General features: G+C 41.6%; 1 protein-coding gene across 11 annotated transcripts in view; it reads left to right on the top strand.

The window, feature by feature from the left end:
- Positions 1–27,869, top strand: part of WIPF3 (WAS/WASL interacting protein family member 3) — a 197,646-nt gene that overhangs the window by 72,452 nt on the left and 97,325 nt on the right. For 3 of the 11 annotated variants that reach the window (XM_063726030.1, XM_054560577.2, XM_054560576.2), the window contains one exon: positions 8,545–8,637. The exons of 6 other annotated variants lie outside the window; for them this stretch is intronic. The gene's annotated coding sequence lies outside the window, so the exon portion shown is untranslated. Of the gene's footprint in view, positions 1–3,484; positions 3,660–8,544; positions 8,638–27,869 lie in introns of those variants that run through there. 2 more of the 11 variants (XM_054560584.2, XM_054560583.2) reach the window with 2 other exon arrangements.

The following is a 27,869-nucleotide window of genomic DNA, read 5'->3' as shown; positions in this document are numbered from 1 at the left end:
CCCTCCTTTTCTATAGGTAGTTCATCATTTTTTCTCCTGTATTAGCTCTCTCTCTCCAGGACAAGCTCCTTTCCTCTACCCAGAATTGCAATATTCTCTTTACAAGCTGTGTTCTCTACTAAGCTATTGGCTCCCTGCAGGCAGGGCTGTGAATTCATCTTTGCACCCCTAGCACCAGTGCGGTATCACCAGAAAATAGCTGATCTGTACATATTTGAGAGATTGAAGTGAGCACATGTGTACAAGACACTTAATATTTCTGTAGTGCCTTTCTCCTGAAGAGCTCAAGAAGTTACAGAACAGATATAAATATATGTCTTCAAGTGGAAGGTGTGAAAGGTGAGCTATTGCAGGCATTTGGTGAGTGATGAGAAGAAAAGAGGAGATTTTTGCTCTTTACCAGGTCATAGTATAAGTTAGGAATACATCTGGCTGCAAAATTAGAAAACTAATTCTCAGAGGCTAAAACAAACATGGTTTATTTTTCCTACATAGGATATAGTCCATCCAGAGGTGGACAGTTGCACACGTCGGCTCAAGTGCCCAGCGATACCACACTGACTCTATTTTCCAGTGTGTTGTCCCAATTATATTGACCTTTTGGCCTCACAGTCTTTGGCTTTTGGTTGCAGTCTGGTTGTAGCATCACTAGGCATTTCATTTGCATTCAAATCGTAAAGAAAGTGGGAAATGGGCTGGGCGCGGTGGCTCACACCTATAATCCCAACACTTTGGGAGGCCAAGGTGGGCAGATCACCTGAGGTCAGGAGTTCGAGACCAGCCTGGCCAACATGGTGAAACCCCATCTCTATTAAAAATACAAAAATTACCTGGGCCTGGTGGCAGGTGCCTGTAATCCCAGCTACTAAGGAGACTGAGGCAGGAGAATCTCTTGAACCCAGTAGGCAGAGGTTGCAGCGAGCCAGATGGTACCATTGTACTCCAGCTTGAGCAACAAGAGCAAAACTCTGTCTTAAAAAAAAGAAAAGAAAAGAGGGAAAAGGAAAGGCAGAACCAGAAAAAATTTTTCAGAGGCTCCCCCCACCCAAGACCCTTCTTTCAACTCATTGGCTAGAACTGGGTCAATGACTTCCTCAGCTGTAAGAAAGACTGGGAAATCAGGAAGGGGATTGTCATGGTCATCTTGGATCAATCATAATCCTGGGTTCTGTCACTAAGGAAGAAGTGGAGAATAGGTTGGCAATTGGGAAGACAATTCACAGTGTCTGCCACTGAACAAGTACCATCTACCAGGAATAGCTAGTGCCTTCTAGAAGTCAATTTGTCTTAGTGGAGCTAGGTGGAAATGAATCCCTCTCTAATGTCCGTAGGAACAAGATGCTAATGGTATTGTTACTTCACATGGATAGAAAACACTGGGCACCTGAATGGAATGCCTCTTGAAGCTTTCAGCCCCAAATGTCCAAACTGATTCCTCACTCACCACCTCCCCATCCCTACAACCAGGCATTTTAAAAAACAAATTCTTTGATCCAATCCAGCATCTCTTAAGATAAATAACAGGCTTTCCATCCAACTGGCTCATGCTTGGGCTGCTCAGGAGATCTGATGGGAACTCTCTAGGCCCATGGCAATGTCTTCTCTAATAGTTTGACTTTTCTTCCTTTTTGAATTAGAGCACTAGTGGTTATGTATTTAGTGAGTTTGAGCACTGGAGGTCCAGAGAAGGAGAGTGGCTGGGTCATGTTTTGGGGTTTTGGGTTTTGTTTTGTTTTTGTTTTAGTAACAATCACCCATGTAAGAGCGCTTATGAATTTTATGTTGGAGAACTGTTCTTTAGGTTCCATACCTGTGGTCATCTATTATGATTCTAAAGAAGGAAAGGGCAAGAGGAACTCAGGACAAACAGGTGGAAAGCAAGTGCCTCATCAGCTTCCACTCACTACACATAGACCCTTTTTCACCTAAATCAAAAGAGAAAACCATGTTCTTGACGACACTAGAGTGAAAGACATCAAAAGTGTATTATTAATCCTTGCTATAAACATAAGCCCACACATTGCCCAGCTACAAACATGAATAATTAAGAGATCAGCTAAGGGCTGCTTGGGGAACATACTTTGACAGCAGCCGCTACAGAACTTGAACCTGAAGACAGGTTGCAATCCACGTGTGAGATCTTCCCTGCTGGCATTAACTGCTCCCTCACCTGGGTCCCCAACATTTCACACAAGCCTCAGCACGGCGCTGAGCGCAGGTTTCTCCTCTACTCCAGTCCAGCAGCAACTTTAGAGTTAGACGCCTTGCCCTGAGGCCCTGCAGAGTGTCTGGCTCATGGCAGATACTCAAACACCGAGGCTGAGTGAACAGTCCACGAGTACCCGCTTAGCTCCTCCACTGGCAGGAATGCCCAGGACATGGGAAATACAGAATCCTTACCAAATGATCTCAGCACCTACAGCAATGTATTCAGCCTCGGACGCAAACTTTCTGCATCCTCCAAGGGCCTGAAAAAGAAGTGTGACAGAAGCAAGGTTTTCCGTTCTTCAAGCTTATTTCAGGTTTGTTTTTGTTTGTTTCTTTGTTTGGTTTGGTTTGGTTTTTTGAGACAGGGTCTCACTCTATCGCCCAGGCTGGAGTGCAGTGGTTCATTGCAACTTTTGCCTCCTGGGCTCAAGCGATCCTTCCACCTCAGCTTCCCGAGTAGCTAGGACTAGAGAGAGCCACCACACCCGGCTAACTTTTCTATTTTTTGGTAAAGACAGGGCTTCACCATGTTGGCCAGGCTAGTAACTGCTGACCTCAAGTGATCCGCCCACCTCGGCCTCCCAAAGTGCCGGGATTCCAGGCTTGAGCCACCGCGACCGGCCCTATTTCAGTTTTCAGTCTGCTTTCTCCTCCCTTCGGCTCCACCTGGGACATCAATCTACCTCCCCAGGCTACCCGGATAACTCTCATCACCCGGCTAATTCACTCAGTCTTCAGTTCTTCTCGTCGACGTCAGCTCCTCAAGAAGCCCTCCCTGACCTACTCCCCACCCCAAGTCTGGATCAGGTGCCCCCTCTGGGAGCAGGCTCAGGAGGCCTCTGACTGCCTCCTCTTGGTTGTGCTGTAATCGCCCATTGGTCGCTTTCCTTTTCTAGACTGTGAACTCCACGAGGGCAAGAGGTAATCTTGTTCTCTCGTCCCCATCGCTTATGACGCCGCCTGGAGCTTAGTAAGGGCTCAACATTTTGGAATAAATTCAAGGAGTGGCGTGTCCCCAGAGTAGCTGTGCTGGGCCGTGTGTCGCCCGCACAACAGCTCCTATTTGGGGAATTCCAGCCTTAGGCCTCAGTCTCTCCGCAGCTGAGACTTGGGACTCTGTGCCCGGGAGGCGCGCCCGCCGACTTGGGACCCGCCTCCAAGGTCTCAGAGGGACCCCGCCCGCCGGGGCCGTGTCCCTGCCGCGGGGCGGCGGCGGCTCCCAGGCAGGAGCCTGCGAGCAGGTGGGGGCGGCGGCCCCGCCTCCGCGTCCCGGCAGCACCAGAGCCGGTGGCCGGGGAGCGAGCTGGGCGCACCGACCGCAGCTCGGCGGTAGCGGCGCCGCTTGGAGCACGGGCGCTGCGGGACGGAGCCCGGAGCCAGAGGCGGCGGCGGCGGCGGAGGCGGCGGCCGAAGCTCGAGTCCAGTCCAGACCCCGGCTCCGCCACCTGCAGGTAGCGGCTCCCCGCGCGGGTGCGGGTCGGTGCCCGAGGGTGGAAGGAACGGGCGGTGTAGCGGCGGCCGCCCTGGTCGGTCCCGGAGCAGAGTTGCCCGGCCCGGGACAGAGATCCTGAGCGCGTGGGAGGGCCGGGGAACCCCCGCCGGGCTGCAGCCCCGGGCCCGGGAGGTTGTCGATGTGCCGCGCGGCGCTCACGCCCCCCGCCCGCACCCTGTCACGCCGCCCCGGCCGGGCCGGGCCGGGCCGGGCGGAAACAAACCGCGGGGTAGGGAGCGAGGTCACCACGGGGTTGCTTCGTGACTTCTCTGGACTGGACTCTCCGGTGAGCAGCCCCTGGCACCGAGGCGCCTCGGCCTGGTCCTTCGCGACGCTCTCTCTTCTCCGCTTCACCCCCGGAACAAAAGGCTGGGGTCTCGCTGGGGAGGGGGCTGTCGCGGGAAGGGCTGGGGCGGAGTAAAAGAGAGCTAGGAAATTGCAGAGCCGGAGGTGTCTTGGGGGATACAGAAGGAGCCCCCTAGTGAGGAAGCCAACTCCAGAGATGTGAAGTGACTTGTCCAAGGTCACACAGCTCACGGGGACAGAGCGCAATCTACATTTGGCCACAAATGGGTTTAGGGTCCTTTGGAGGATTAGGTGGCGGGTAGGTAGGTGGCAGAGCCGATTTCCCCCAGCCCCTGACACGCATTCTCTGAAGGTGGCGGGCAGGGCGAGCACCCGGCCGCCCTGGAACTGGAGGAGCGTGGCCCGGGCCCCGTGGGCAGGCAGGCACCGGCTCTCAGGAACAGCGCCTTTGGAGGGTGGCGTGCCAGCCGCGTGGGTGTGCCCGTGGCGGGCGCCGGGGCGGCGTGGGGACCGTGTGTGCGCCTAACTCTGGAAAGAAGTTCTGCAGGGAAAGGCCGGGAGAGCGGTTCCAGGCGCCCTGGGACAGTTTGGCCAATCCCTGTCACTCAGGGCGCTTTGTAACTGGCTGTATTGGGGAGGAAAGTTACTCTGTAGCAGGAAGTTAGGCTGTCTCTTCGCCTCTGTGCCTCGGGTCCTTGGCTGTAAATGAGGGCCTTGTTTGGCATGACCTGTGTGATTTAGAAGGTCTGTCTGTGCCCCTCCGCCTCCTCCTTTCCAGAATCTGTTCTCACTTCAGAGGGAGGACCGGGAGTGCACTTCTTGTGGCCAGCATTAATAGTTATCACTGGGACTCCTGCCTCCCTTTAATTTTTTTTAACTTTATCATTACGAAAGAGGTCAGAGGAGAGGTTGTTTTTGGGCCTTGCAAGGAGATAAACTCCAGGTCAATACCTGGACAGGACATGAGGGAGGCTTCTGGGATGCTAGAAATGCTTCTCACCTTGACCTAAGAATTACTGAAGTTATACCCTTGAGACTTGTGCACTTATGTAAATTCTACCTCAATGAAAAAGTAAATAAAAATGTGATGCTAAAGTCCACTCATTGTGGTAACACACAGATTGCTGCAGTTTTCCAGCTAATGCATTTCAAAGATACATTTAAAAACCACAAAAACCAAATCAGAAAAGAAGTGGCGGGGAGGGGCAAAAGAAAGTTAAGAAGTAACTGGAAATGAAACATACACTGCAGATGCCTTTATGTGCATCACCTCCTGTGATTCGCAGCAATTCTTTAACAGAGATATTGTTATTGTGCCTTTTTTACAGATGAGAAAATAAAAGGTCACAGAGGTTAAATTATTTACTCAGGGTAAAAGCCTGGGCACACAGACTTCAAATTCTAGACAGGCAACCTTCAACAGGCAATTTGTGGCCACCTGAATCAGGGCAGAACGGTCAGGGTGACAGACATTTGTAGGCTGGCTTCCTGCCATTGCCCCCTTTTTGTTCCTTTTAGGAGTCTCTGTTTTCATGTAATTGTGAGTGTTACATTGTGTCACAGATTGCAGTTACCCAGCAGCAGAAGGAATGGAGGAAGTGTGTGTGTGTGTGTGTGTGTGTGTGTCTAAGAACATACAGTTATAAGAACAGGGGAAAGCCAGCTGGTCTAGCCTGGCAACGCTCTTTTTAGGAGACTTATTGTTCAGAAACCATATAGTACAGGTTGCGAGTTTGCAGTCACTCCGACACATACACAAAGAATAAAGAATATAACCTAGGAAAGATCCGAGAAAACAATATGTGATTAACAGTAGAGGGAAACACAGAATTTTCACCAGGGCGGCAGTCAACTTTTTTACATTCCAGAATTTATAAATATGTTTATTAATGTTGAAGTTTTTTAAAAAAGAAACCTACACAAATAACTCAGCAAAAGGAAGGAAATGTGTTTTCTAGCAAATGTGTTATAAATATTTAATATATATGAACTTTGGTGCAGAAATATTTGAAACATTAGGGTACAGTAGCCTTAAATCTATGGAGAAATCCTGAGAACTTTGTCCTGATGTGTGGTCTTCTAGTGATTTTATATTTCTGCCTAATATTCAGAATTTAAAGAGGTAGAAACGTGTTTGTTTTACCACAAGTTTCAAGTTGCAGAGTTGAATGTTTGTCTTAGGAAGTTTTGGTGTAAAGAACGTGGGTTAAGGGGAGCAATTTAGAAATATCTCTGGGCGAGTCCTCTCAGCCCAGTGCCATCGAGCATGGTTCTGCCTCACAAAGTTATCTTTAGGCAAGTTTGCCTTGTCACAGTGGTGCTTCTGCCATCTGGCTGCTGGAATATTTAGAAAAGAATCGTAATGTTTGACTGACTTTGCCGACAGCATGACAAAACAAACTTCGAAGGGGAACTATTAAATATGAGTTAGGGTTGGTGAGAAAGTGATTAATTGCTTTTTATTTAGCCACTGTACAAAACTGAAGAGGCATGCCTTTCCCTAGCCGATGCTGGGCAGGGGCAGCACGTGTGTTTTCTCACTGGCTTCAGCCAGTAGTGCACTTGAAACTCCCCTTTTGCAATTCTAGCTGTGTCTTTCCTTAGACCTGTTCAAGAGGGAACCCGACCATTATGCAGCTGGGGAATTGTGTAGTGAACTGTGGTATTCAACTGCCAAGGAGGTAAACTAAAGCGGAGTAAACGGACAAAAATGCCCGGCGGGCATTATGTGGGCCAGGCACTGTGGAGGAAGATTTTCAAGTGCATCTTGAAGGAATGTTCATCCTACGTGGGTGGTGTTTTCCAGCTAACACCGCATCTAGGATGGTGGCATCCAGGAGAGAGTGCCAGGCCTGCGCATGGACTGTGAGAGTCAGCTCTTGGTTAGCTAGGAGGCAGTAGCCAGTCTCAGTGCTTGAGTTTCTGAGGACGTGCGTCTGTGTGAGTGCACGTGTGTGTCTGAGCAAGGTGCCCAGGTTGCCATCCACTGTTCCTTAAGAGCTAATGACTAGCTCGCCCTGCCCGGGGCTAGGCTAAGAGCTTTATATGTAGGACATCACTACAACAGCCCTATAGGGAGCTGATTCTTCATACTCCTTTATCAAAGGGGAGACAGAAGCCGAAGGCTGACTTACTCTCAGAATGATCATGTCGCACCCTGCTCTGGTCTTTTATCAGCCCACTCATAACCCCAAGGTGTCCCCAACCTACCTGACTCTCTCTTATTGCACCTGAGCTCCTGGAAGGCAGGAACTGTGTTCATCTCCATTCCCAGCACAGCACCTGCCCCATGCCTGGCAAATGAGGGGTACTCCCTAAAGGTTGTTGAATGAATTAAAGGACTGTGTAAGTGGAGGAATGAGTAAATGTGTGAGTGAATGAATGAATGATTGAATATCTGGAAGTATGTTCCAAGATCAAAAGACAATTATTTGGTGTGTTTTATCTGTTGTTTTAACTTTCACTGTCTCGTTCCCTTTTGTTAATATGACTCCATCACACATAACTGTATGGATGAGATTTACAATAGGTATCTCCTTTAGGGCTCAGCCTATAAAATCAAAAAACCTCTGCTTCTTTAAGAAATTATTTATTCTTTTGTATAACTTATGTAAGTCAGAATCCCTGAACTATTTTGCATGAATCTTACATGCATCATTTATTTGCTGTATGATCTTGGACAAATTACTTAACCTCTCTGTGTTTTGGTTTTCTCATCTACAAAATGAGGATAATAATAGTATTTATCTCATGTTTAAGGCTAATAAGATAGACTTATTCGTTTTTTTGTTTTGTTTTTGTTTTTGTTTTTGTTTTTTGATAGGGTCTTGCTCTGTTGCCCAAGCTGGAGTGCAGTGGTTTGATCACAGCTCACTACTGCCTCCAACTCCCAGGCTCAAGTGATCCTCGCACCTCAGCCTCCTGAGGAATTGGAACTACAGGCACGTGCCACCATGCCCGGCTAATTTTTTTTTATTTTTTGTAGAGACAGGATCTGACTATACTGCCCAGGCTGGTCTCGAACTCCTGGATTTAAGCGATCCTCCTGCCTCAGCCTCCCAAAGTGCTAGGATTACAGACATGATCTGCCTTGCCCAGCCATAAGATAGATTTGGTACTTAGGACAGTGTCTCATTCATAGCAATGTTCAGTCAATTAGCCATTATTATTATCATTATTATTATGATCTGATGCTTTTAAAAATTGTTTGCCTTAAATGTTCCATGTTCCATAAAGTGTTCAAGGAGTTTACAAAAATAGATAGTAAACATAAAATTAATAGATAATGAAACTGAGGTAAAGGGAACACATGGGTTAGAAAGTGAGATAAAATCAGAGATAATTTACAGAACCAGAATAGATCATAAGTTGTGGATAGTTTCCAGAGGTGGGAGTAAAAATTTGCCAGAGCTTCCCAGCAGTCAAAACAAAAAAGAAAACATAAATAGTTACCTGATCCACAGTGACCATGAGATAAAAACAGATCGGTTACACAGCTTTTCCTGGTCCTGAAACCTGGGATAACTTTCTCCTGGCAGGTCTTCAATGCACTCGCTGTTGCCATAGAGACCTAAGTCTTCAACATCATCCCTGCCATAAAGACAATGGAAGTGCTGTGGTAGAAGGCAAAAGTAAGTGTTTCCTAGAACTTTATTGACTGCAGTTCCGGAGACATAATCCCACACAGCTCAGTAAAAGCTCTTTGCAGGGCCAAAACACTGTGGTTCAGGGACATTCTGTATTCTTAGCTATGCTTACTGAGTGCCTGGAAGAGCCAGAGTCTTCCTTCCAAAGATTGTAATTCTTATGAGAGTCAGGTAGTGAACAATCTCATCTTTAAGAACTTTGGCTCTGGCTGAAGCCATTTAAATGAGCCAGATCAGTTAACCTCATCCAGGAAAAGTCCAAAGGGTGTCATTGTGCACATGTACTCATTAACAGATGATTATGTATTTATGAATTTTCTTAATACCAGCAGTCCATAATTTCCCTTTAGCTGAAAATTTTTATTACCTATTTGGAAAAAGAAAAATCCAGTGCTAGAAAGCATAAATATTTTATTTTTTAAACATTTTTTTGTTATTGAAATAACAGTGCTCATGTCTTTTAAGCTCCCCACTCCTGTATATATATCCAGATGTGAATTGTAGCAGCTGCCAAAGTAAACAAAACCAAACCAGTACAGACACCCGAATCTGGCTTAAATGGATTTGTTTATCTGTCTTGTGGAATTAGACTCCCAAGAAAGGCAGTCTGAGGCCTGTGCAGGAGCTATCTGAGACCAGTATCCATCCATCTTCCTGCTTCACCACACTTAGCCTATAGGACTTCATCCTAAATCTGGTTGCCTCATGATGACGATATGGCTGCGGTATCTCTAGGCTTCCATCTGCAGTCTAGGCAAGAAGACAAGGAAGGTGCAAATAGATAAAGGAATTAATGTCCTTCTATTAGTGAGGTTTTACCTTTTTATTCAGCAAGTGATGCGTTCCCTAGGACTTCCACCTGCATCTCATTGGCCAGAACAGTGTCACAGGGTTGTTCTAAATATATTAGAGTCTGATAAATCAAATATTTTTAGCTGGGTAAATTGCAACCCCATCACTCAAATTAGGGCTTCTGCTGTGAGGAAGAAGAGGGAATGGTTATTGAGTAGGCAGCTAGCAGTTTCAGCCACCTGACTGACTTCCATTATTAGCCATGTCTCTGACTTAATTAGAAATTACAGAAGGTGACTCAGTAATTTTAAATGTTGTACGCTTCTAGATCTTCATGGAATTAGTGTTAGAGAATGAAATGCACCCAACTGCCTGTGTAAAGATTCCTAAATCGCTATTGTCAGCCTTGCTTCTTCTCTAAATTTCAGATCTAAATTTCCATTTGCCAAAAGCACCTCAAACTCAAAATGTTTCAGATTAAAATCTATTCTCTCTGCTCATTGACCACCACTTCCCACTCTCTCCTCCATCTCATCTCGTTTAACACTACATTGTCTTGACCACCAAGGACCCAAGGGGTCACCCCAGGCTCTTTCTTCTTCCCCATCCCAGACATCCAATCTGATTTCCTCCTTGGCTCTATCCCATTGCCATTACTCTGATTTAAATAAATACCCATCCTTACTCATGTGGGTCCCCAAATTGATATACCTGTTTTCTCTTTCCTCTCCCTACAATTCAGTTTCCACACATAGCCCCACGGTGCAGTTTTTAGAACACAGATGTCTAACAACATCTTTCCTCTCTTTAAAAACCTACAAAATAAGGTCCAAAAGCCCAGCTCTTGACAGCCTGGCATTGTGAGCTCCCTGCCACAACCCCCAAGCCACAGCGCCCATGCACTCACACAGGGCAGGACTCTGCTCATACCCTCCCCTGCTTCAGTCATGGAAAGCCTGGCTCAGACATTTCTTTCTGACACTTTTTACTTGTCCGTAACTTATGGCACAATTAAATAAATTTTCATGTATGCTTCCAAACTATTTTATATTTCTATTCATATTTTTTGCCCTGGATTCTTTTTTCCTGATATTAATAATGCTACACCAGTTTTTTTTCTTAAAAATCAGTTTTATTGAGCTATAATTCACACACCATAAGATTCAGCATTTTAAAATACACAATTTCAGTGGTTTTTAGAATTTTCACAGTTGTGCAACCATCGCCATTATTTAATTCCAGATAGTTTCATCACCCCAAGAAGAAACCCGTTAATAGTCGCTTCTCATCTCCCTCCCCTCAATCCTTGACAACCACTAATCTATTTTTTATTTCTATAGATATTTCCTATAAACGGAATCTTACAATATGTGGCCTTTTTGGTAAGAGAATTTTTTTTTTTTTTTTTGAGACAGGGTTTCGCTCTGTCACCCAGGCTGGAGTCCAGTGGTGCCATCCCAGCTCACTGCAGCCTCGACCACCCAGGCACAGGGGATCCTCCTGCCTTAGCCTCCCAGGTAGCTGGGGCTACAGGCACGTGCCATGACACCCAGCTAATTTTTGTATTTTTAGTAGAGATGGGGTTTTGCCATGTTGGCCAGGCTGGTCTTGAACTCCTAGGCAAGCAATCTGTCCACTTCCACCTCCCAAAATGAATTTAATAACCTGTTTACGGTTATTATGATTACTCAAATATTGGAACTTATTTTGTGTTTTCTTGTATACCCTGTGCTTTATTATTACTTCTTTTTTTCCCTTCCTTTTCTGCCTTCTCCTACAAAAGTGCCTGGCACATAGTAACCTTCAGTAAGTGTTACAAGCTATCATTTGTGGGCAGGAACCATGTAGCTATAGATTTATTTATCCATCAAACATTTATTGATTACCTGCTACTCGTGTTTATAGTTTCGCTGCATGGCTAGCTTAGTGTCTAACAGATAGAAGAAGCTCAGTACATATTTGCTGCATTGTATGGACTGTGCAGAGACTGATGTGCTTGTTGAAGGCTGGGGGAGCTGTGGAAAGCACACAGGCTTGGGATCAAATTCATTTGGGTTGGATCTGATTTTGTCACATCCTAGCTATTTGATATTGGGTGATTACTTTATGTCTTTGAGCCTTCATTTCCTCATCTGTGAAATGGGGATGATAACATCTGTTGTGAAGAGTTGTTTTGGCGGATGAGAGATAGTTATGTAAGTGACAATCAGAACTGCTAGTGTAGGAAATATGCTCAGTACATGTGAACTATTGTTTTTCTTAGCGAACTGTTTAATAGAGCACCCTCCCAACCATGTACATCAGTATTGAAACACCAACCATGACTGCCCAGGGAATAAAGTTGTAGTCAAAAATGAAACTGGCCCCTTTCCTATGTGGCTGATGTAAGTTATTACCGCCCTATTAGAGGAGGGGACATTCTCCCCTCACGTGGTAGAAGCAAGGAAAAGAGCCAAAAGTGTACTTTCTTCTTCCTTTTAACAACAAGAGTCGATTTTAAGTCTCTAATGTCCCTTAAAGCTTCCGTTTATTCTAATACTCGTTTAAATTTTCAGTGAAACATTTTTGTTTCAGTCATGCTTCTCTCCGGGGATTCAGAGAAAAAATAAAGTAGCTTCAGAAATAGGTAAGACAACTACCTAGAAAAAGAGAAGCTTAGCGAGCTTGAAGACAGGCTGTTTGGAAATACACAGTCAGAGGAGACAAAAGAAAAAAAACAGTAAGACAAGACAAGCAAGCAACCATTTTTCCTGAGTTTCAAATTCACTTTCCCCACATTTTAAAAGCTTTTGCTCGACTCTTTGTTGCTGTTGTTCTGATTTTCACCCAAATGTGTATGTCTTGAGGTTAGAAATTTGCCTGTGGACATAGAAGGAAGGCTAAAGAGCAGCCTGGGTTTATGCCTTTTGTTGTCCTTCCTGGCATGCACGGATGCTCAGTGAGTTTTAAGGGATGGTGTTTGATCTGCGCTCATTTTGACAGTATCTGTATGAATAACATATGTCTAAAAAAGATGGGCCAAGATACCTGTCCATAGGATCTAGGGGTGCAGTATTTTGTGGCTGGGGGAACAGAGCCCCCACGTGTTGTTTCAGACATGTGCACCTTCTCACCAGCATGCTTGTGTTCTCACAGGTAATGAATGACAAGGGTCAGCTACAGCTGGAACCAACTTACAAATGATCCATGCCTAATAGAGCATCATGTCTTAAAACCATTCCTTGTTGTGCGTTAACCATGTGATAACAGAAGAATTAAACCGTAGGGGTTATGACCGGTTTGGGGAGAATTATTTTATTCTGCTCTTGCCTATTTTCCTAGTGCACCTGGTCAGTCTCCTCTAACTTGTGGATGGCTGTGGTGGTGATTTCAGCTGTCCCAGGAAGTCTGTGTGCAAGGCCGGCACAGCAAATCCCACCCTCAGTGCTGAGTCCTACTCTCGATGGTTCCAGCAGCTGCTCATTTGGACCAAATCGTTAAGACTATTTTAATCTTTTTCTTTCTTTATTTGTATTTGCCTTTTAGGTGTAAAGAGATCTCCTAATTCAGATGGTTCAAAATACTTTTAAAAATACTTCTTCACAGTTGTCCCAAATAAAGTGTTTCTCTGAGGTGGTAATCCTGAACTTTTGCTTATTAATTTTTTGAATAAGTAACAATGCACATGACACTTCAAAAAGCGTAAAAAGGATGTTCACTGTAAGATATTTCCTATACTCTATCCTCAGACCATCTAGTTATGCATTCTTCTAGAGAAAAGGCATACTCGTTCTTTTATTATTATTATTATTATTATAATCATCATCATCATCATTTTTTTAGAGACAGAGTCTCTCTCTGTTGCCCAGCTGGAGTGCAGTGGCCTGCCTGATCATGGCTCACTGCAGTCTCCAACTCCTGAGCTCAAGCCTCAGCCTCCTGAGTAACTGGGACTACAGGTACACAAGCTAATTTTTATTTTTATTTTATTTTATTTTATTATTTTTTTAGTAGAGATAGGGACCTGCTTTGTTGCCCAGTCTGGTCTTGAATGTTAGGCCTCAAGTAATCCTCCTGCCCCCGCTTTCCAAAGTGCTGGGATTACAGGCGTGAGCTACCATGCCCTGCTGCAAACTTATTCTATATACATTTTCTGCTGCCTGCTTTTTTTCACGTAACACAACCTGGAGATCATTCCAGGTTTGGACATATAAGACTGCCATATTCTTTGTGACAGCTACCTAGTATGTCAGTATAATGTATGAACCATAATTTAATAATTAGTTTTCAGTTGACAGGTATATACACTATTTCCAGCCTTTTCCTATTAAAACAAATGCTGCAATTTTTGTCACTGTACAAATTATTTCTCACACATGAGAAATATCAGTAAGATAAATTCCTAGAATTGAAATGTGAATTTTTAAATGTTGCTACATTTGCCCATTACCCTTCACAGAAGTTGTATGAATTTATATTCCTACCAGTAATTATCTGATTCCCTGCACTGTCTCCAACACATACGTATCAAACTTTTGATCTTTGCCAATTTGATAAGTGAAAATGGTATCTGATTGTGGTTTTGACTTGCATTTTCTCATTAGAAATAAGGTTGAGGGTCTTTGAATGTGTTTAATTGCCATTTATGTTTCCTTATCTGTGAACTGTTTAAGCCCATTTGTGTATTTTCTATCAGGTTATTGATTTTTACTGTAGGAACACCTTATAGAGAAGATAAAACAGCCATTTTACTGTACTTTTTATTTTACTGTAATTTCCCCCACTTTATAATATGACTTATTTTAATATAATTTCCCTCCAGTTTGTAGTATGACTTTGGGCCTTATTTAATGTGGTTTTATGTATATAGATATGTATTTATTGCTTTGCAGAAACCTTTTCTTCTATACATTTTAGAAAGGTCTTTCTGACTTGTCGATTTTAAAAATTCTCTCATCTGTTTAGTATGATTATAATTTCCTTTTTTAGAAATTAAAAATTTGATTCCTTGGAATTTAATGTAAGGCATGAGATCCTTACATTGTTAGCTAACTTTATTTTTTTCCAGATTACTACCCAATTTACTCAATACTTTTTGTTGAATAACTCATTTTTTCCCCACTGATATCCAATGTCTTTCTTTTTTCAAAATAGTAACCAAAATTTCCAAAAATAGCTAGGTCAGTTTCCAGGCTCTCAGGTCTGTTACCATTACTGATTCTCCATACAGCAATATCAAATGGTTTTAATGAATGTGGCTTTATTATTTGTTTATTATCCAATGATTTTATTTTTCCATGTAAACTTTGAAATCACCTTAAGTAGTTATAAAAAGCAAACAAGTTAGCATTTTCATTATGATCACCTTAAATTTACATTAATATAGAGAAAAATCAACTTTTGTATGATATTTAGTCTTCCTACCGAAGACTAAAATGTGTTTTTCCATGTCTTCACTGTTTCTCAGTAATATTTTGGAGTTTTATTTCATGTCTTTGCATATTTTGTTAAGTTTATGCTTAGGTATACTTTTTTAAAGTTGCTATTGTGAACACAATTATTTCCTCACAATACTTTCTGGCAGTTATTGTTTATATACAGGGATACTTTTTGGAGTTTATTGGTTTTGAAGAGCTACCTTTTTAAGTTATCTTATTAATTGAAATAATTTTCCAGCCAGGTACAGTGGTTCAAGCCTGTAATCCCAGCACTTTGGGAGGCCAAGGCGGGTGGATCACCTGAGGTCAGGAGTTCAAGACCAGCCTGGCCAACATGGCGAAACTCCATCTCTACTAAAAATACAAAAATTAGTTGGGTGTGGTGGCACGCACCTGTAGTCCTAGCTACTCGGGAGGCTGAAGTAGGAGAATCGCTTGAACCTGGGAGGTGGAGGTTGCAGTGAGCTGAGATCACACCACTGCACTCCAACCTGGGAGACAGAGCGAGACTCCATCTCAAAAAAAATAAAAAATAAAAAATAACTAAAATGATTTTTCTATGGAGTCTCTTAGGTTTTCCATGTATATTGCCATATTATTTGGGGGGAAAACATGATAATTGAGCCTCCTTCTTTTCAACTATTATACAATTTAGTTCTTTCTTTTATCTAATTGAATTGAGTACTAGCTCTAGGATAATGATAACTAGTAGTGACAATAGTGGACATTCTTGTCTTGTTCCTGACTTTAATTGGAATTTGTTTAGTCTTTCTCCATTTGCCATAATGTATTTTGAGTTATGTTATAGATATTTAGAGGCAGCTATGGAGATGATTGTATGATTTTCTTGTTTTATGCCTCTACTATAGTGAGTCATATCAGTAGATTTTCAAGCTTTGAAACATCTTTGCATTTAAACCCTACTTGGTTGGCATGTCTTATTTTTAGTGTGTTGCGAATTCTGTTCATTTATGCTTATTATTTTGTTCCTCCATATTCATAAATGAGATTGGTCAGTAGTTGTCTTTTTTATTTGTTCTATTCTTTCTCAGGTTTGGATCTGACTGCTACGTGGTAATTAACTGCTTCTTAGAGGTTGGGCAGAATTCAGTCATCTATCTTTCACACTTCTTGGTGGTGGGTCTTTGACGACTTTCACTATTTCTTCTGTTTAGGTGTTCTCTCTTGTCTTGCTTGGTCAGTTGATTAACTAGTATTTTCATATTCAACTCTTCATAATAGTTGTCAATTTCAATCCAAGTTTTCAGATTTCTTTACCTAGATTTCAGCAAAATCTTTTAGCATCTATCTATCATTATTTTTCCTTTCTCTTGTTTTGTTTTGTGTATCTGTGCTTTCTCTTTCTCCCTCCCCTCATTTGGTTAAGGTAAGATGATTACTTATTTTATTGTTTTTTGTTTTTCAGAGACTAAGCTTTTAGATGTATTCATTTAAACATTTATCTTTTTTCTAATTCCTAAATATCTGGTTTTAAAAATTCACAAATAAATGTTAATTCCTTCCCTTCTGCTTCCTTTAGGTTTATATTATTGTTATTCATGCTTCTTGAGAGTTTTTTATTCTTTGTTTTATAAATATAGTTACTTACAGCTATGACTTTTGCTCTGAATTTTTCATTAGCTGCATTCCATAGGTTCTGATATGCAATGTTTTCATTATCCTTATTTTCTCAGTACACATTAAGTTTGGTTTTCATATCTTTTTATTCCAAGATCTGTTAAATAAAGTTTAAAATTTTCTAAGTAATAGAATTTTAAAGTTTTCTTTGTATTTTTGTCATTCGATAGGATTGTGAACAGAAAATATTTTCTGTTCTGTTTCTACATTTTAGAATTTGTTGAGATTTTCTTTGCACTATTTACAGCTAATATATAGTCCCTTCTATGGCTAGTTTAGGGACACTTTAATATGTGTCTTCTATATTTAGAATGTATAGTCACGTATTTCCCCTTACCTTGCAATTATTTTATTTATATATTTTAAAACCTTACTTTTTTGATCCACTAAATATGATATGGACAGAGAGATAAATCATACAAGTCTTGATCTGAATATAGATTTGTCTGCCTTTCCTTGAATAATATCCTGTAGCTTTGCTTTATTAATTTTGTTACTGCTATGTAGAACATAGATATTCATGGCTGCTAACTCAAACTTTGTATATTATTCCCTTTACCATTATAAAGAATCTTTCTTTGCCTTGTTTAATGGTTTTTATGGTGATTTAAATTTTCTCTGTTTGAAATCAGGTGTGTATTTTTTACACAGTATATAGTTGAATTTGGTCCAGTTTGAGGGCTTTTTCTTTTAATATGTGAGCTCTGCCTATTTATGTGTATTGATATGGCAGATATGTTTGTTATTATTTTTGTTATGTGTTCTGTTTTCTATTTTTTATTGCTTAATTTGCTTTTTTACATGTCACTTAATGATCTGTTTTTTTCCTTACTTTGTGCCCATGTAATTCATTTGGGAGATGTGTCCTATCTTTAGTTCTTCTAGCATTTCCCTTTATAATGATAATAATTCTCTTGTTGTTTCTTTTAATTTAGAAAGTATCCACTGACTCCCCAACAGAAGTGATGCTGAATATCCACTTCTTCCCACCTCCCCTCTATCCCTTTCCTAACCTCCTTTCTACCATTCAATTCTAGTTGATATAATCATTTTTTTTTAGTTTTTCCAAAACTAAACCTTTTAATATACTTGACTTATACTCCTGTGAGAAATAGACATGATTTATTCTCTTTAAAGATATTTTGATTTATTAGCTTTAAAGGTATTATGTTTGAGTATAATAGCTAAAGAATCAACATGCATATATCTCCCACTTTATCTTCATTTTTACCTGATAACTTTTGCAAGTTACATTTTTTCGTTTTGCCATGATTAATAGTAGTTCCATTCCTTTCCGATAGCATATTTCCATAGCTGTTTCAGTCTTGATTCAGCAGTTAATTCAATACTCACTGCCATTTCTTTGTCCCCACTTTCTCTCCTCAACTCTTGATTGGCTGACATTTTTCCTATAGTGGTATCTTCAATACAAATTCAAGAAACACACATTTTGCATGTTTAAAAACATTTGCCACTTGCCTTCTTACTACAATGACAGTTTGGCTGGATATAAACTTTTAGGTCACACATTGTTTCTCTGGGATATGACGGCAAGGTTAATATGTCTCCAAAACTATACGATTTTCCTTTGGATATCATAGACCTTTTATTTTATTTATTAATAAATTGATTTATTTATTTTTGAGAGAGGATCTCACTCTGTCACCCAGGCTGGAGTGCTATGGTTTGATCACGGCTCACTGCAGCCTCCACCTTCTGGCCTCAAGCAATCCTCCCATCTCAGCCTCCCAAGTAGTTGGGACAAGACACACGCCACCATGCCCAGCTAATTTTTTTATTTTTCTGTAGAGACAGGGTCTCCCTGTGTTTCCAGGCTCATGAACTCCTGGTGCAAGTGATTCTCTCGCCTTGGCCTCCCAAAGTGTGGGGATTACAGGCATAAGCCACTGTGCCTTGCCTTGTACCTTTAAATGTATAGAATTAAATCTTCCTTTTGAAAAGTTCTTAAATTATATGCTTGATATTATGTGTTTGAATATTTGTTCTCTTCCATTTGTTTATGTCTTTTACTCAGGAAAACCAGTTATCTTTTTCATTTGTCTTCCGTATCTAGCAGTTTCTCTCTAATCCTTTCAAATTCTTTGTCCATTTACATTTCATTCTGCTCATTTTTCTCAATCCTCAATGGTACTCAGTGTGTTTTCAACAATACCTGTTTTCTTTGGGCTTCTTCTAGTGTGTTCTTCATTTTTCTCTTTTACTTCTGCCATGATATTTTTCATCCTCTATTATTTTGCTAGATATTCTCAGAGTCCTTATCTCTTTTCTTTGATTCCTTGTTTTAAAGGGTTAATTATTTCATTAAATTCTTTGAGTTAATAATTATATTTCTTGTCACAGTGTTCATCTGCTTTACAGCAGTATTTTTTTCTAATAAATGCTCTTTACTTATCATCGTTCTTTTCCTATTCCTTTCCTTACTTTTTTCTGAGTTTTTTTTTTTAATAGATCTTATACTGGTTCTCTTTTTCATTATTCATCTTAAAATGAGATCAGCTCTTCTTGGACCAACTATTTTCAGATTTACTTGAGGAAATGACCATGGCAAGTTCTAGACCAGCAAGAATTCTGTTTGGCTTAGGGAGGAACTCCTTATGACACAGAGAGAGAGAAGTATGTGTGTTATAAGACTCATTGAAATGCACATTTGCATCTGTGCCTGCAAATAATTTTGGACTCTCCATTCCCCAGCCGATAGAGGTGGGTAGCTTTAAGGCTGCCCAAGATTCACTGTCTTCTTGGCCTACCTCATTCCTAGAATGCCCCTACAGAAATGCCTTGCCTTTGCCATCTTCTCTGCTCCCTGGTGGGTCTAGGGTCTAAGATCAGTCCTGCTGCCATCCTACACACCGTTTTCCATTATTCTAAACAAGAGTTGATGGGTTTTCTTCGCCAAGGAGCTAGTGTTTCCCACTTTGGAGAGCAGGGCTCTGCAGGCTTTGTCTGAGGCTTACAGCCACAAATGTATCCTCTACAGCATATCCACACCCTGTATCAGATCATCCTGGGCAATGAACCGTCCTGTCTCATTCATTAAAGTGCAGAGTTACGGAGATATAGTTTTACCAAAGAAAATTTTCTTTTTCTTTATTATCTTGAGATGATTTCCAAGAAAAGGAAGAAACAGATATTTTTACCATCTTAAAACCGGAAGACCTTCTTGAACTTTATTTTGAAAAGTGAGTTTTTTAATCTAAAAATCTAAAAGCAAGCTGCCTCCTCTCTGCTGCTATTTAGTAAGACCACTTCCATTTCCAAGAAGCCACCATATCCTTACTTTAAAAAATTACATTTGGAAAAACTTTGTTTTTTGGACAGGATCATATACAATTTTAAATTTCTTTAGTATTTATCTCAAAGCAGTACTCCTTTGCTCCTCATATTTATACAACTTAGGAAAGAAGAAACACTCTACCTTTTTCTTGATGAAGAAATAGATGGGAATTAAAGCCAGAACTAGAGACCAGTTTTCCCAGCTATCAAATGATTTCTCTTTGATTGCATTGTTTTTGTCATGCCAGAGAAGGCTTTTCTAGTGAGCACTGTAAGCTTTGAGAACCCAACATTCATTTTTTTAGATGGAGTTTCTGTCACCCAGGCTGGAGTGCGGGTGGCACGATTTCGGCTCACTGCAACCTCCGTCTCCTGGGAGAACCCAACATTCAGAATATATTTTATTCCCATGCCGATAATGAGGTCTACCATTGGACAGAAACTTTGACACTTCTCTTCCCTTTTCTAGTTTGTAATATTTTTCTTTAATAATCATTAAAATGATATCTCATTTCTAGATTCACATATAACTTTCTTAATGTTCTGCTAACAAGGTGTGTCTCCATCTTTTGCGTGAGCCTGATTCCTGATTTATATGCCATTGCCTTAATACAAAAATATCTCGGTACCAACTGATATGGTTTGGATTTGTATCCCTGCCCAAATCTCATGTCGAATTGTAATCCCCAATGTTGGAGGTGGGGCCTGGTGGCAGGTGATTGGATCGTGGGCGGTTTCTCATTATTGGTTTAGTGCCATCCCCTCATTATTGCTCTTGTGATGGTGAGTTCTCATGAGATCTGATTGTTTAAAAGTGTGTGGCACCCCCACCCCAGTCCTGCTTCTGCCATTTAAGACACTGCTCCCACTTTGCCTTCTGCCATGAGTAAACGTTCCCTGAGGCCTCCCCAGAGGCAGATGCCATTATGCTTTCTGTACAGCCTGCAGAACTGTGAGCCAATTAAACCTCTTTTCTTTATAAATTTCTCAGTTTCAGGTATTTCTTTATACCAACGTGAGAACAGACTAATACACCAAGGCAATGATATTTGGCATTCGGCATTACTTTTGGCCTTGGCAATACCAATATCCCAAAGACATAGTCCCTATCTTTGAACCTTTGAGGAGCCCATGGGCCAGTGAAGGGAGACACAGAGACATATAAAAGGAAAATAGGTCCAGGCATGGTGGCCCATCCCTGTGATCCCACCTATTCTGGAGGCTGAGGCATGAGAATTGCTTGGCCCTGGTGGGGCAGAGCTTGCAGTGAGCTGAGATCATGCCACTGCACTCCAGCCTGGGTGACAGAGCGAGACTCCATCTCGAACAAAACAAAACGAAAATGAAAAAGAAGAAGAAAATTGCCAGAGTGCTCAGTACCATAGTAGAAGTGTGACCAAAGTGCAAAGTGCTATAGGGGCAGTTAGCCCTCCCAAAGGGAGAAGAAAGTCAATGCAGAGAAGCTGGCACCTGAACACAGTTTTGCAGGTTAACAGGTATTTTCCAGATGGTGAAGGCCCTGACCTGCAGTCTGAATACCATGGGCAAAGACTTAGAGATGTATTTTTCTAAAAAAAAAAAAAAAAAAAAAGGATATAAGAAAATGATGTCAACAGTGTGATATGGGTAAAATGGAGGAGGCCCAGAACACAGTGGAGGATGAGATGTGGAGTTTGACTTCATAGTAAGTAGCCCAGAGATGAGTACATGTTAAACCTGGGAGTGATGTCATAGACGCTGAGAGGTGACACCTGCAGTCGATTTGTGAGACTTGGCTGTCAGTGATGTGCTGGCTGCCTCAGGAAAGAATCTGCCTGGTAGCTGAGGTGAGGGAGGCTCCTTGCTGCAGGCTGTTTGAGATTTTAGCCTAACTTCAAACTGGATGAGGGAGCCAGGGCATCAGAATCTGCTTATCCTGGAGCAGTAGGAATAAGGTTAAAGTACTTAAACTAATCTAAAGTCGCAGCACCCAAAACCTGGAAAGAAAGGATTTGTTTCTTCTTGTACCCCATACCACCTCCCATCTGCACATGATTTCCTCCATGATTTTTGGAATAGTAGCATTTTTGGAGTACATACTACATGAAAAGTTACCACCTTAGCCTTAAGAAAGCAAAAAACACCATTTGTATAAAACCTAGCATCATAACATGAAGAGGTGGTCATTCATTTTGTAAAATGGCTCATTATTTTATGATATTAATTGTAAGTTTCCGTTGAATAATAAACTCCCTTTAGCTAATGCATGCTTGGCTTAATACCTAGATGATTGGTTGATCAGTGCAGCAAACCACCATGGCATGTGTTTTCCTATGTAACAAACCTGCACACCCTGCACATGTACCCCATAACTTAAAATAAAAGTTGAAGGAAAAAAAATATTAAGCTCCTTTTTTATGCTTAAGGTTTACCTTGATCTTCCAAAACTTAGAGATACCCTATTTTAGAAGTATAACTGTTATATAAAATGAAACTTACTCATGAATGTGTGATTAATATCATGTATTTTTAATAAACTCAGTTCTTAATTAATTCAAGGATGAAAGAAAAGAAAGACAGGAAATCAATATTTTCTCCTTTCACCCTTGGGTACCACACATATAACAATTTTTATAGAACTCAGCCCTAATTTAAATGCCTGAGTCAGTGATTAATATTATTAATATCTTCATTTTTTTCCTTTCACCAAATACTGTTCAAAAATTAGAATGAATTCAATGAATGATCTGGGAACAAATTTGCATTTCAATAAGAGTCCTATAAAAGCAAACCAATTTATGAGCTCATCTTAGTATGTGTGACATACTAGGTTTCATATTAGATGTGGTTAAAGTATGTTTCCATTTTAGAATTCACATAGACAAACCCACATTAATCCTTTCAGCACTTCAGCAGATAATTAACTTTAATACCCAGTTAGGGCTGAGCCAGTTCAGTTTCTGGAGCCAATGTCTGGGCTGGTGTTTCTCAGGTGTCAGAAGTCTTTCATGTCGCCTGTGTGAGAGCGGTGGTTTCCCTTTCACTTTGTATGTCATATTCAATTCCAAGTACAGTAGCATTTGCATGGACCCAGCCTGCTGAAATTAAATGAATCTACATGAAAATGAGCCTTTTCAGCAGAGGCCACAACTTCTGACTCTGTGGGAGACAGAATGCTTTCATCATCCTAGATGTTCCAGAGCAGGGTTCTTCAAACTTTAGCGAGCATAAAACTCCCCTGTAGATAAGATGCTCCCAGAGATTCTGCTTCAGTAGGTCTGTGTGGAGACGGTGCCTTTCTTACAGCCTTCCACATTGGAGAGCTGCTCAGTGTGGCCCCAGATCCACAGTGTCGGCCTTACCCAGAAGCTTGTTAGAAATGCAGAATCCCAGGCCCCAACTCAGACCTACTGAATCAGCTGAATCAGAATCTGCATTTTAACAAGATCTCTGGTGACTCACCCTCCACTAGAGTTTGGTAAATACCACCCTAGATCACTGTTCCCCAAAGCCTGGTTTAGGTATTGCTAGGGAAACTGGAGAAGAGTTTAGAGAGTATATAAACATTTTTAAATAATGGCTGTGTTTATTCTTATTATTACTTTCCTTCTTTTTATTACCTTCCAAGTGTTTATTCTTCCTGAGATCCTGTGTTTATTCTTATTATTATCTTCCATTTATTCTTATTATTACTTTCCATTATTACAAACCAAGTGGTATTGGTTTTCCATTTATGATAATAAAGTTTATTTTCCAAAATAAACTTATTTGACTGAAAGAATGACTTTATTTATAGTAAATGTTAAATAAATATGAGTTTAGGTGGTATGCGGCTGTCACAAAAACCATGAAAGTCATTTGTATACAAGTGACCTTACTTAGTATGGTGCTTAAGAGCCTGGCCTCTGGAGCCTGACACTCTGGGTTTGAGTACCAACTCCTCCACTAGTGACACTGTGTGACCTTGGACAACTTTCTTGACCTCTCCATCCTTCAATTGCCTCATCTGGAGAATGGAGATAATAATGGTATCTATCTCATTGGGGTGTCATGGTGCTTAAAAAAGGGCTAATATACGAAACACTCTAAGAACAGTGCCTGACATATAGTAAGGGCTGTGTCAGGGCTAATTTGCTTCACTGTTATCTAGAGCACAAATACATGCTCAGTAATTTTTTCATCAGATTTCCCCCAATCCTGTTCCTGGCTTCTCTGCTTACTCAGGCCAACATGCCCCACCTCCCCACAAAAGCTAAATATTTACGTATTTTTTATATCATTGAGAAGAGTGAGAGCAGCAACTCCATTTGGCCAAAAAGAGGACAGTCTCAACTGACAGAAGTGGTAGGTGGGGCGTGAGATCTCATAGGTTGGAAGTCCAAGGAGAGAGATGTGGCCAGAGAATTTGCTCATTAAATGACAAGAAAATGACAACAGGAAGTGACCATCATAAATCATTCTCATCATCACCTGGAGAGAAGTTTAAAAAATAAAATTCTTTTATTATTTTACTTATAGCTTTAGAAACTTTACTACATTTATGTTAAGCACCCCTTTATTTGTACCTTGTTTGCATGTGGGCTTGTGGGCTGCTATCTCCTGGCCGCAAGGTACCTTTAATAGATGAATGATGGACCCTTAGAGGTGGCAGGACCCTACTGAGATCATAATATGAGATATATATTGTGTCATGGGGTTTATTAGCCTTCATTCATTCAGAAGTGAGAAATCTTTATTCTCCTCCCTCTGCCCCATTTTATAGCCAAAGAAACAAGGGATGTGTTTCTTTGAAAGAGGAACAGTGTCAAAACACACAAAGTTAGGATTGTACAGAGTACTTTATTTGCAGATTCCTAGTCAAATGTGTTATTTTACTATTATTATTGTTTTGAGATGGGGTCTCACTCTGTCACCCAGGCTGGAGTGTAGTGGTACAATCACAGCTTACTGCAGCCTTGACTTCCCCAGGTTCAGGTGATTTTCCCACCTCAGCCTCCTGAGTAGCTGGGACTACAGGTGTGCACCACCACACTTGGATAATTTTTTTTGTATTTTTTGTAGAGATGGGGTTTTGCCATGTTGCCCAGGCTGATCTTGAACTCCTGGGCTCAAGCTATCTACCCATCTCAGCCTCCCAAAGTGCTGGGATTACAGGTATGAGCCACTGCACCCAGCCCACGTGCTTTTGTCAGATGGTGGCAGTAATCTTTCTTGCTTATATTTAAAAACGTAAGCACACTTTCTGTGTGTGAACAGCTGTACTCTCACAGACTACTCTTGGGAAAAAAAAAGAGTTTGACGAGAGCAACTAGTGTGTAAAATTACTTACCATGAGTTCTTTCTTTCTGAAATAACTCACAAAGTGTGGTTGGAACACAGACATATATAATTTTTTATTAAAAGAGAGGCAAGCCCAGTCCACATCACTTCTGAATGGGTACAGACAGGCTGAACATGTAGGGAAAGAAAGGGATCAAGTAGGGCGCCGGTACCCTCACCCTGGAATAGCTCCCGCTAAAGAGGTTGCAGTGCAGGTCCTGTGCGACCTGCAGACATGCTCTGTGCTCTGTGGCCCACTGGCTTTTAAAAATGCTTTTTAAATTACATACCCAGATTTCAAAATTGAACTTCACGCAAAAATCTAGATAGATATGGGGCTTTTGGAAGAGAGAGGTAGGGGGTTCTGGCCAATACTGGGCTCGTATTCCCATGGAATATCACCCAACCCATGCTGAGAGGGGCTCAGCATGGTCACTGCAGACCCAGGTCCATGTCCTGTAGCCGTGTCCTGTCTGTGCTCTTTCACCTGTTATTTAGCCCACCTCTGAGTGGGTGGTCACAGCCTACTCCCTACTGGCAAGGGATGCTGAGGAAGGAGTTCCTGGCTGGAGGAGGTGGGACTCACCATGTGGGAAATTCCTTCAGCATAGGGTAAGTGTTCAAAAGATGGTGGGCAATCATAAGACAGATGAGCACCCCTGCCCAAGGAGGAAGATGCTTGCAGGATAGCTGAGTGTCATTGAAGAGCCTCCATCATGGAAACCTTTTCCTCTTCTCCCCCACACATGCAGAGCCTCCCAGGCTGCTTGTGTTCTCCCACTTCCAAATCTCTGATTATTTGCTGCTCCTGCTTACTAGAACAGACTCCTCTATTCACCTCTCTGTCTGGTGAAAAGTAAGATCACTTCTACCGAGTGTTTCTTTATTGCACCTCCTCCTCAAGTTTGGATGGATGATGCTCTCTTAGCACTCTCTGCCTCTCCTGGGGCGTTTATCTGACTCCTGCTTTTTTTTGAGACAGAGTCTTGCTCTGTTGCCCAGGCTGGGGTGCAGTGGCACAATCTAGGTTCACTGCAACCTCCGCCTTCCAGGTTCAAGCCACTCTCCCACCTCAGCCAACCTCCCAAGTAGCTGGGATTACAGGAGCCTGCCACCACACCTGGCTAATTTTTTTTGTATTTTTAGTAGAGATGGCGTTTCACCATGTTGGCCAGGCTGGTTTGGAACTCCTGACCTCAAGTGATCCACCTGCCTCGGCCTCCCAAAGTGTTAGGATTACAGGCGTGAGCCACCGCGCCTGAACTGACTCCTGCTTTTAACATAGTTATTTGTAGTGGTGATGATAAGTGTCACTTCCACATATGTGTCAGGACGTGTACTGTGTCTTCATATACAGTGTTTGTTTTAATAGTGACAACAAATAGAATTAAGCATTATCGCTCCTAATTTACAAATGAAGAAAAGGAGGCCCAGTAAGGTAAAGTGACCTGACCAAGGCCACACAGCCAGGAAAAGGGAAAGGTGGAAGCGGAACCTGGGGCCGTCTGGTTCTGAGACCAGGTGCTGTATTCGGGCCTCCCGTGGAAGTGTGTGTTAGTTCTGTTTCCCTCACCACCCTCTAATGGTGCTTGGATGTGCATTTCGATGCTGTTTTTCAGACAGTTCATGAATTGGGAGAAAGTATAAAAGCCTTTGAGAATCTGGCCTTTTAAATCCTAAACATTTTAAATACACTTCAGAGCAAAACAACATTTTTAAATGGGTTGAGAGAACACAAAGCCTCGAAGAGCTCTTGGGTGCAGCCCCTGACTTCCTGGAGCTCAGCATTCTCAACTGTCAGATTTTAACAAATACTTCTTTAGATAATTGCTTAATTATTGTATCTGGAAAAAAAAAAAGCCTTTCACAACCATTAAACACTACATATAAAACTATCCTCTAATCCTGGATTTTGAAAAATCCTTTCCTGTGACTTCAGCAAGGCAGCATCTCGGTGGCACCTAAGCATTCCCAGGTTCCTAAAGATAAAACTAGATGGAAACCAAGGCCACTCAGGTGAGGGAGGAGCAAGCAGAAGAATTACAGTTACCTTTATGGGATTTCTTTCACTTAATAGTCTCAAAAATATTTTTAAATCTTTGCAAAATGGAAGCAGGGATGTAACTTGACCTGAATCATATCAAGCTAATAAAGTAATGTGGTGCAGTAGAAATGAGGTTTTAATGGCAAAACTCCGTCTATACTAAAAATACAAAAATTAGCCAGGGGTGGTGTTGTGTGCCTGTAGTCCTAGCTACTTGGGAGGCTGAGGTGGGAGGATCGCTTGAACCCAGGAGGTGGAGGTTGCAGTGAGCCGAGATCACGCCGCTGCACTCCAGCCTGGGTGACAGAGTGAGACTTTGTCTCAAAAAAAAAAAAAAAAGAAAAAAAAAAAAGAAATGAGGTTTTAGATTAGAAAAACCAGGGCTTTAAACTCAGCTCTGATGATCTTTCTGAAATTTAGTAGAAATTGCATACTTCTCTGAGGCAAAGTTGTGTTATTTGTTGTATGGAAATATCAGCGTCTACCACACAGTTGTTGAGAAGATTACATAAAATGTCTTAGAAGTCCCCAGCGCAGTGCTGAGCACCTACTGGGTGGGAGAGTCAAAAAGGTATACAGCCAATCCTCATTACTTGCAGATTCTACATTTGCAAATTCACCTACGTGTACTCACGAAAGTGTATTTGTAACTCCAAAATCAGTACTCACGGTGCTTTTGTGGTCATTCCCAGGCATGTGAAAAGTGGTGAAAAACTGTAGACACTAACGAGCAT

Source organism: Pongo abelii, chromosome 6 (assembly GCF_028885655.2).
Source record: "Pongo abelii isolate AG06213 chromosome 6, NHGRI_mPonAbe1-v2.0_pri, whole genome shotgun sequence".
In the NCBI taxonomy this organism is placed as follows: domain Eukaryota; kingdom Metazoa; phylum Chordata; class Mammalia; order Primates; family Hominidae; genus Pongo; species Pongo abelii.
Note: the sequence above shows the minus strand (reverse complement) of the source record. Positions and strands in the feature narration are given on the sequence as shown.